Source organism: Macrobrachium rosenbergii, chromosome 7 (genome assembly GCF_040412425.1).
Source record: "Macrobrachium rosenbergii isolate ZJJX-2024 chromosome 7, ASM4041242v1, whole genome shotgun sequence".
NCBI lineage: Eukaryota > Metazoa > Arthropoda > Malacostraca > Decapoda > Palaemonidae > Macrobrachium > Macrobrachium rosenbergii.
In genome coordinates this window covers 16,203,009-16,211,449 of record NC_089747.1, presented here as the reverse complement: position 1 = coordinate 16,211,449, position 8,441 = coordinate 16,203,009, and the positions used below count along the sequence as shown (strand labels likewise).

General features: G+C 38.5%; 1 long non-coding RNA gene across 1 annotated transcript in view; it reads left to right on the top strand.

Annotated features, from left to right (window-relative positions):
• Positions 1–1,300: 1,300 nt before the first annotated feature.
• LOC136840174 (uncharacterized) overlaps positions 1,301–8,441 on the top strand; it is a 52,424-nt gene continuing 45,283 nt past the window's right edge. Inside the window, exons 1-2 of the long non-coding RNA XR_010853546.1 lie at positions 1,301–1,353; positions 7,067–7,162. This is a non-coding gene — a long non-coding RNA (uncharacterized lncRNA). The remainder of the gene's footprint in view (positions 1,354–7,066; positions 7,163–8,441) is intronic.

Genomic DNA, 8,441 nt, shown 5'->3' with positions numbered 1-8,441 from the left:
TGCATGATTGACTGAAGGAAGATTCAAGTCTCTCGTGTTTCTGATGTAATACGTAAATCATGCTTCATCCATATTTAGCGAATGAATCGTGGAAAGAGCTAATCATTCAGCTCAAAAGCCCTTAATGGAGTATTGTTTTTGATATTTGCGTGTTAATGCTGTAGATTTCCAATCTAGACACTTGTACATGTGCAGCAGCATCGAGACGGCTGTGGTTGGAAACGTCATTAATCATAGGTCTAGATATGTTCCATACAATCAGGTAGCTTATAACATATCTGTCTTATTTTATCAGTTTGCGGTCATACAACTGTTAAAATACAACGCACGAATTTTTTTTATTCCCAGTATCTAGAACCCTTGAAAATTTATCATTCAAGATAGAGAATAGCTGAAGTATCAATATAATTGCTCTTCTCGTAGTACTAGAGATTGCAGTGCTATCAAAAGGTAAGTTATACATTGAACTACTGCAATGTGGAATAAACAATACAACATGTGGTGCATCACTTTATTGTGATCGGAAATAATGTTTAAAAAACCACAATAAAGTAAATGAGAGAATGTATTTTTCTAAAATACAGAATGAATAAAACGGGAACTTGCAAAAGGTCGAGAGCTCCCCTGTTTTATCCTTTTTGTATTTTGGAAAAATACATTCTCTCATTTACATTATTGTGGCTTTTTACTTAAACAGTACAACAATTTGTTTGTTTTTTTCTCCAGCGAATTGTCTGATTCTGGTAGGGTGCCTTTCATTCTGATCAGTTTAGATATAGAATTGTATTTGTTTGGACTGACATAATGGTTATTTTATCGGTACATTAAATGCCCCGTGAACAGACCGTCTAGTCGCATTCTTGACTATTGCAGTGTGCTGGAATTATATATTTTTTAATCGAGGTGAAAATTGGAGTAAGGATTTTGAAATGCAACATTAGCATGAGGCAAAGCTTTTAATAGCGCAATTACTTGCTTGTAATCGTACTTACTGATCTTACCTTTAAAAATTACAGTGAGAAAATGAACTACAGAACAAGCAAGCACGTAGCAAAGCACAGACTTAACGCCTAAGAAAATTAAGACAGGAGAAAAGTCACGCACTCATCGTCTTGCCTGTCTCCCTAGCAACACTAGGCTATATTTTTACAAATGTTTATCCAGATTACAAAGAATAGAACGGACCCAAACGCCTTCGAAATGATATCTCTTGAAAAACAAGCGAAGTTGAGCAGCAAGAGATTTAGGTTTCGTAACATATTTTTTTGCTTCCTTTCCTTGTTCTCGTATCTCGTAACAGGGCACTTAGACGCAAGAGGGTACTTTCCGTCTGACGTTCTTCTAATCATGTCTGTGAGTAGTTTTCGGAGTACTTCGGTGGTTTGTATTTTAACTTAATAATGCCTTACGAAGACGTTTGGAGAGACAATGCTATCTTTGCTGCTATTACTACTATTAGGATACTGGCATGGTTGGCTTGTAAAGGCATTTTCCTTCTATGACCATACCTGTTGTGACGCCGGTTTACGTAACTTGGTCGTGATATACATTTGCATCTTTAAAATGTTATGTTTCAATTTGACTTAATATCTGTTGTTGAAAATTCTCTAATGAAGCCAATAGCTCGAAAGAAATGCCCAGAAGTGCTGGTTTCATTCCTTTTGTATAATAAGTAACACTTTGGAGACTCTGCACATGGAAGAAGAAGTAAAACGATCTGAAGTAGTAAATTAACACCTGTCTCATCCCTAAGAAATTTTCCAGCTTTCGAAAGTGACTTGAAAGAACGCCCATTTCATTTGACCAGACAAAAATCTCTTGAGTGGCTGACTAACAAGACTGATCCAAGGGCAACAAACAGCCTGATATCAAACTAGACCCAGCTGCCCAAGACCCTGACCGAGGACGAACGATTGATGAACGTTCCCATTATGTTGATGTGTTTTTGTTGACCGTCTAGTCGCATTCTTGACTCTTGCAGTGTGCTTGAATGATATTGTTTTTGAGATGAAAACTGGAGGAAGGATTTTGAAATGCAACATTAGCATGAGGCAAAGCTTTTAATGGTGCAATTACTTGCTTGTAATAGTACTTACTGATCATACCATCAAAAATTACGGTGAGAAAATGAGCTGCAGAATAAGCAAGCACAAAGCAAAACACAGACTTAACGCCTAAGAAAATCAAGACAGGATAAATTCACGCACTCATCGTCTTGCCTAGATTTCCATAGCAACACCAAATTTTTACAAATGTTTATCCAGACTACAACGAATAGAGCCGACCCAGACGCCCTAGGAGTTGATATCTCTTGAAAAACAAGCGATGTTGAGCCGCAGAGATTATCGGGTGAGAGTGCAGGTTTCGTAACATATTTTTGTTTGCCTTTCCTTGTTCACGTAACAGGGCACTTCGACGCAAGAGGGTACTTTCCGTCTGATGTTCTAAGCATGTTATGTGACTAGTTTTTGGTAGTACTTCGGTAGATTGTATTTTAACTTAATAATGCCTTGCGAAGGCTTTGGAGACACAATACTATCTTTACTGTTATTGCTACTATTAGGGTATTGGCATGGTTGGCCTGTAAAGGCATTTTCCTTCGATGACCATACCTGTTCTGACGCCAGTTTAAGTAACTTGGTCGCGATATGCGTTTGCATCTTCAGAATTTTGTGTTTCAATTTGACTAAATATCTGTTGTTCGAAATTCTCTCTTACGAAGCCAATAGCTCGAAAAAAATTCCCGGAAGTGCTGGTTTCATTCCTTCTGTATAATAAGTAACACTGGCAACTGCATATGGAAGGAGAAGGAGAAATAAAACCTGAAAAGTAAATTAACGCCTGTCTCATCCCTTGGAAATTTCATAGCTTTCGAAAATAACTTGAAAGAACGCCCGTTTCATTTGACCATATGAAAATCTCTTGAGTGACTAACTAACAAAACTGATTCAAGGACGACAAACGTGTCCTGATATCAAACTAGACCCAGCTGCCCAAGACCCTGGCCGAGGACGAACGATTGATGAACTTTCCCATTATGTGACTGTGTTTTTGTTGGTCAGAGCAGTGAATTATGTACCGGGTAGCTAGCCGATTGTGGTTTGTTGCAGCTAATCAGGAATGAATGAATCATATGTAGGCTGTAATGCTAAGTACTGGGGCACTTTCGGCCATTCGGCGTTGATGACTGAGAGGAGGAACTGGAGTAGCTGGACAGCAACATAAAGAATATCCGGGAAATAAATGAGGTGAAGTACAAGGATCAAAGTTGGAACTGATGAAAAAATATCACAGTTGCTCTAAGAAGTAATAGTTAGAGAATTTGGACAGCATGACTGAAGAAAGGATGCAGGAATGTAGGTAGACTTAAAAGCAAAAAAAGCTGGTGAAGCTAGGGGGAGATGAGACGTTACTCGCCCTATAGTGCACCATGGGAGGTGCTCAGACGGCACTACCCAACTACTGGCAGGAAGTGAGATAATCAGCAAAGGCTCCTCGAACAGCTTATTAACAGTCAACCGGAAGAAAAAGTACTGTTGACTCGCATCGCTTTCTGCTCTTCGTAATAAGCCTCATATTGCTGATAGTGGCATATACAAATTAATATCTCCTAAAAATTTGGCAAATTGCTGGCAACAGAAAACCCAATCCTCAAAAGTGATAACTGGAGGATAACGGAGTAATGCAAGTGATTACGTCTGCATCTTAGTTAATAAATTGTGGTCCTTGATTTTATCTGCCTAGGGGAAAGTTAACTTATTGATAACTATGAAGAAAGCTGTGGAAGTACTGGTAAAGACAGCTCTATTTTAATCAGTTCTTTCTCGGTGTGTTCCTAGGCTACAAGAAATACGACAGGGGGGACGGATAACGTGTAGACCGTAAACGTTGATCCGAAACAAGGTATATACTGTATATTGTTTTTAATTTACCGTACTCCATGCTGTCTCTTTAGTCTGAAAATGAAACATCAATTCGTAATAGACATTTATTGAAACACTGGTTAAAATGTATGTGCCTGATGGAATATAACAGGGATAAAGTCTTATTAGCTGAAACTATCAGGTAACCAGTACCTATAGGTTAGGCATTGTTCAATACGTGTATATAAAGGGAAAACGCGTAAGTTCTTTTCCAAGAGGTTACTTTACATGTTTTACGAAGAAAATGAATGTCGTAGAGGAAATTCAGTCTATAGACATTTCATGCCAGAGGTTACGTGGTCAACTCATCTGCTGTTTATGAAATCACAACCAAATAAGAAACTGTCTGTGGAATGCTGCGACAGTTGTGATCCTCGTATTTAGTATCCATGGGACGAAGAGAGATAAACAGGGGATTCTGGCGTACTGCTGTTTAAGGATCACAGCTTGGATAGAAGCCCTAGCATACCTGGGCAAGGGACGCTACTCGCAAGGACGTCCCCGCAACCTAGACCGTGTCTGTAACAGAGGGAGAACTCCGTAACCACTATTCCATGATTATGTACCACCTAAAAGTCTAAAAGCGAACAAGGTAAGTGTGAAGTGGACTCAGCCTCTTCATATATGATACGTTTCTCTTGTTCATGTAATTTTTATATATGAAAACCGTTCCTCACCATGCATGTCTTTCTACTGCTAAACGTTATCGCGTCTTTCTCAAAGCGAACGATGCCCCGATGTGGTTGCAAGCCCACTGCCTCTCTTAAAAAAAATATGTTTTGTTTAATAAACTTCATTTGCAAGGGAGTGAGAAAGCTCAGACACTATTTTGGCGGCCATCAACATACCTCTTTAATTTATGGACGTGAACAAAACCTTTTTATTTTGTTTGGTCAGCTACTGAGTTGTTGGTTCGCTTTTTTTTTTTTTATTTCAGTCAAAGGCTTACAGCTGAAAAGAATTAAACTGTTGTGAGCTTGTTTTCGCTCTAAGACCTGCGGAATGATGACAGTTTAGTAATGCCTGCACTTGAAAAATACTTTATAATGTGCGCTCGTTACCAGTATTTCTGTTTGGAAGATGTCTGCGGAAGAAACTTTGTCAAAAATATCATTAACTTTAGAGAATTGCTCCGTTTTAGTTTATACACAATTCGGAAATGTAGGTTACTCTATCCTTACTGATAAAACCCTTATCGAAATCATGATTATAATGTAATGTTTCGATGTGGTCGATACACCGAGAAACGAAAACGAGGCCTTCCAATTTTAGCCGCGGCCTTCTCAAACAAAGGCAGGAAGGCGGGGCATTTGTCCCACATAGAAGCTGACACGAGTCTCGTTCGCACATTCTGTGGTAATGTAGGAATGGTAGTACCCAAAGTAGGCCTTGGCAGTACCTAGATTCCTAGACCGTGGTACCAGGTGGCTCCCAGGGGTGGTGGCGTCCACACCTGGTATGACGATGAGGGAGCTCGCACCTGCAAGGCGGAACCTGTCGTTGGGGTTTTCAAAATGTATGTTAATATTGATCATATCGTTGTAAGTGTTAAGATTAGTATAAACATTAATGATATGAATATGAAAAATATTCGAAAAAGTATTGAGGTAAGTACAGCCATTTATACAACTATGAAAAATAAACTGTTGAGGTAACGTGAACATTGTAAATATAATGATGCAAAAGTAAAGAATGAGATAAATGCATATAGTAACTAGGAGAATATGGGCAGTAATGAGATACATGGACAATAATAACAAAAATATAAGTAAAAAATTATATTTTAGGAATAAGGATGAAACCGTTATGGAGAACTTCCGGACAAGTCGTTAAGTAGAAGGAAAAATTGGCAAAAAAAAAATATGGATGGGTATTTAAAATCCAATTTCATGCCGCTGGTCAATACAGCCTGGAAATTTTGCAAAATCTTCATCAGTCGTCGTTTATTTTTAAAAAATGGGGCTACCACGTTTTAATTCTCTGTTAATTTTTTTGTACATTTTTGAGTCTGACGTATAGACTGGAGTTTATGTTTTCGTAATTTTTTTTTTCATCAACTTTGGGAGAATCCTAATTACTGTAGTTGCCTGTGTCACGATCGTTTAAACTCCTGTTTTCCTCAGACTACCATTGAAGTAACTGTTCCTGTATAATCAATAGCCTTTCGATCCTGTGTTTCTGAATTCGCTTGACTTAATGTGCATTTATCGATAGGCCTCTATAAAGCAGTGTATAGGTGTGGGTCAGCCATATGCACTGACAGTTAATCAGCGAATGGAAAAACAAAATATGAGGACCTTGGTAATAAAATAAACGTTCCAGGTGCATATAAAGTTGAGTATAATGACAACAACAAATGAATGGAAAAAATAGTTTGGCAGGAACCAATACGCGTTTTGTGTATTGGTCTACTTGACAGGCAAGTGATTATTTGATGATATAAGAACCACTGCCACTTTTGTAAGTTACCTAGCTCCATTCGCTCTGAAGCTTTTACTTAGCTACCCTTTCTTTGAGACGAACGATGGATCGAAAGCGCTACTGCTTGAATGCACCAACTCTTAGTCTGAATGCACTACTTGGTTAGTAAGATGCACCATGTTCCTGGTTTGTATGCACTTTCTAGTCAGAGTGCACCACTTTTTTTTTCAGCTGATTGCACCACCTCCTAAAATTTAATTTGAACTGATGCTCCCAAAGCCTCCTGTAAAAACCACCCCACAACTCAGTATTGAAAGCGTTAGAGGGAAACCAGGTTTCTTCAGTAGGGGAATACAAAGTCCAGTGGTTGGTGCTTTCTGACTAGACAAATAAGGAATATCCGTCTGGGACATCAGGCAGTTACAGCACCCCTGGAGACGGTAGAAGATTTCTACAGTAATTGATTAATATGCGACCACACGAACTTATTTTAATTAGTTTAGCATTATTTTTGAGACAGACATGCTCATAAACCATAAATGTTCCATTTCCCCTGGATCTTCAAATCCTTTTTATGGAATTTACGTATGAAAATGCAGTTTTAATCTATTTGTATTGTATTTTTTCTGTGTTGTGTATGTTTCCATTACGTGTTTTATTTCATAGTATGGTTAAGGAGTCAATAAGTTAATCGCCATTTCTTTTCTGCCTTTTTCACTCAGAGACTATGATGGATATAAAGCACCGGAATTTATAGGCGCACAACCACAACTTGGCGTGATAGCTACTGAAGGGAAGCAAGCGTCACTCCTTTCCTGGTAAGTTCATCGAAAAAAAAAATTCAGTTATTTAGTTGGTGTTCTTTAATATACTTTTGGAGAAACTGGATTTCTTCTCGTTCTTGATGCATATATCTTTGTCGGAATTGAAGGTTAACGGCTGACAATGAACTCCCCGAAAAGTATCAGATTGGTATGAGATGGATAGCAGTGTAACATTTCCTTAGTTTTTCTGTCTTAGTTGTAAGTGGAACTCAATTTGTGATTATGTATGTATATTATATATGTGTGTGTGTGTGTTTTACCTTGAAGGCTAGACCCCTGAAAGGAGTCAATGATGTATCATCACTGCATAGATTCGCCCAAATCCAGAACAGTTACAGACTGTAGAAATATGCAGTCAGTTCCTCTAAACTGTTTGCGAAGTGCTCGAATGTGTCTGACTTGTTTCTCCGATCTGGAAGTTCATTCTTACGGTTTATGTTGGATTATCTCCCACTGAATTGAAAGTTTCCCAAAGAGACTTTCCCTTGAGGAAAGTTTCTGTGGGAAGACTGACAAGGAATCTTTGTTATTTATTGAATCTTTTCACTGTTGAAGATATTTCCGTGGTAGGTGTTCTTTATTTAGCGGTTCAGGAGGTGGTATTCTGCTCAAGTTATATTTTATTTGTCGTTTTCATAGATAAATGTCATTAACCTGTTGAAGATTTAAAGTGAACCTCTTCAGTTATGAAACACGATTAGGTTATACATATTCGCTGTTAGGATTAATGTTACTGTTCACGTGATGTAGAAGTGGCGTAAGAAGGACAAAGTTGAAAACCGTGGAGATACACAGAAGTGGTAAAATAGTTATCGGATAGCATAGTAAGCATTTTGACATCTCCCTTTCCATTAAGTATAGATAGAATATCTTTCGACCACGGTACTTAATTGTGTCATAAAAGGGGAGGAATTTCCGGCATTCAGTCTGTCAAGCCACAGTAAATGTACCACATTTCGTGTAAAATTCCTTGAGTTCCTCTCGCGTGCACTGTCTCATCCACAACAGGCTTCGTAGAGGAATTCTGTAGGAAGGAGATTCGTAGCTGAATTACGATGCCGTCCAATTGTTTAAAAATGCACATACCACCTTTATCTGGAAGCCGATAAGTCGGACAAACTAGATATACGTTTAGGAAAAAGAAAAGCAAACGATAAAGGAGAAGGGGCATCTGTAGAACGGGTTATATAACTGACGTATCTGGGTGACTCCGTTACAGGGTCAATATAATACCGGCCTGTCATTCAGCGTACTTGTGCAAAGGTGCTCCTGT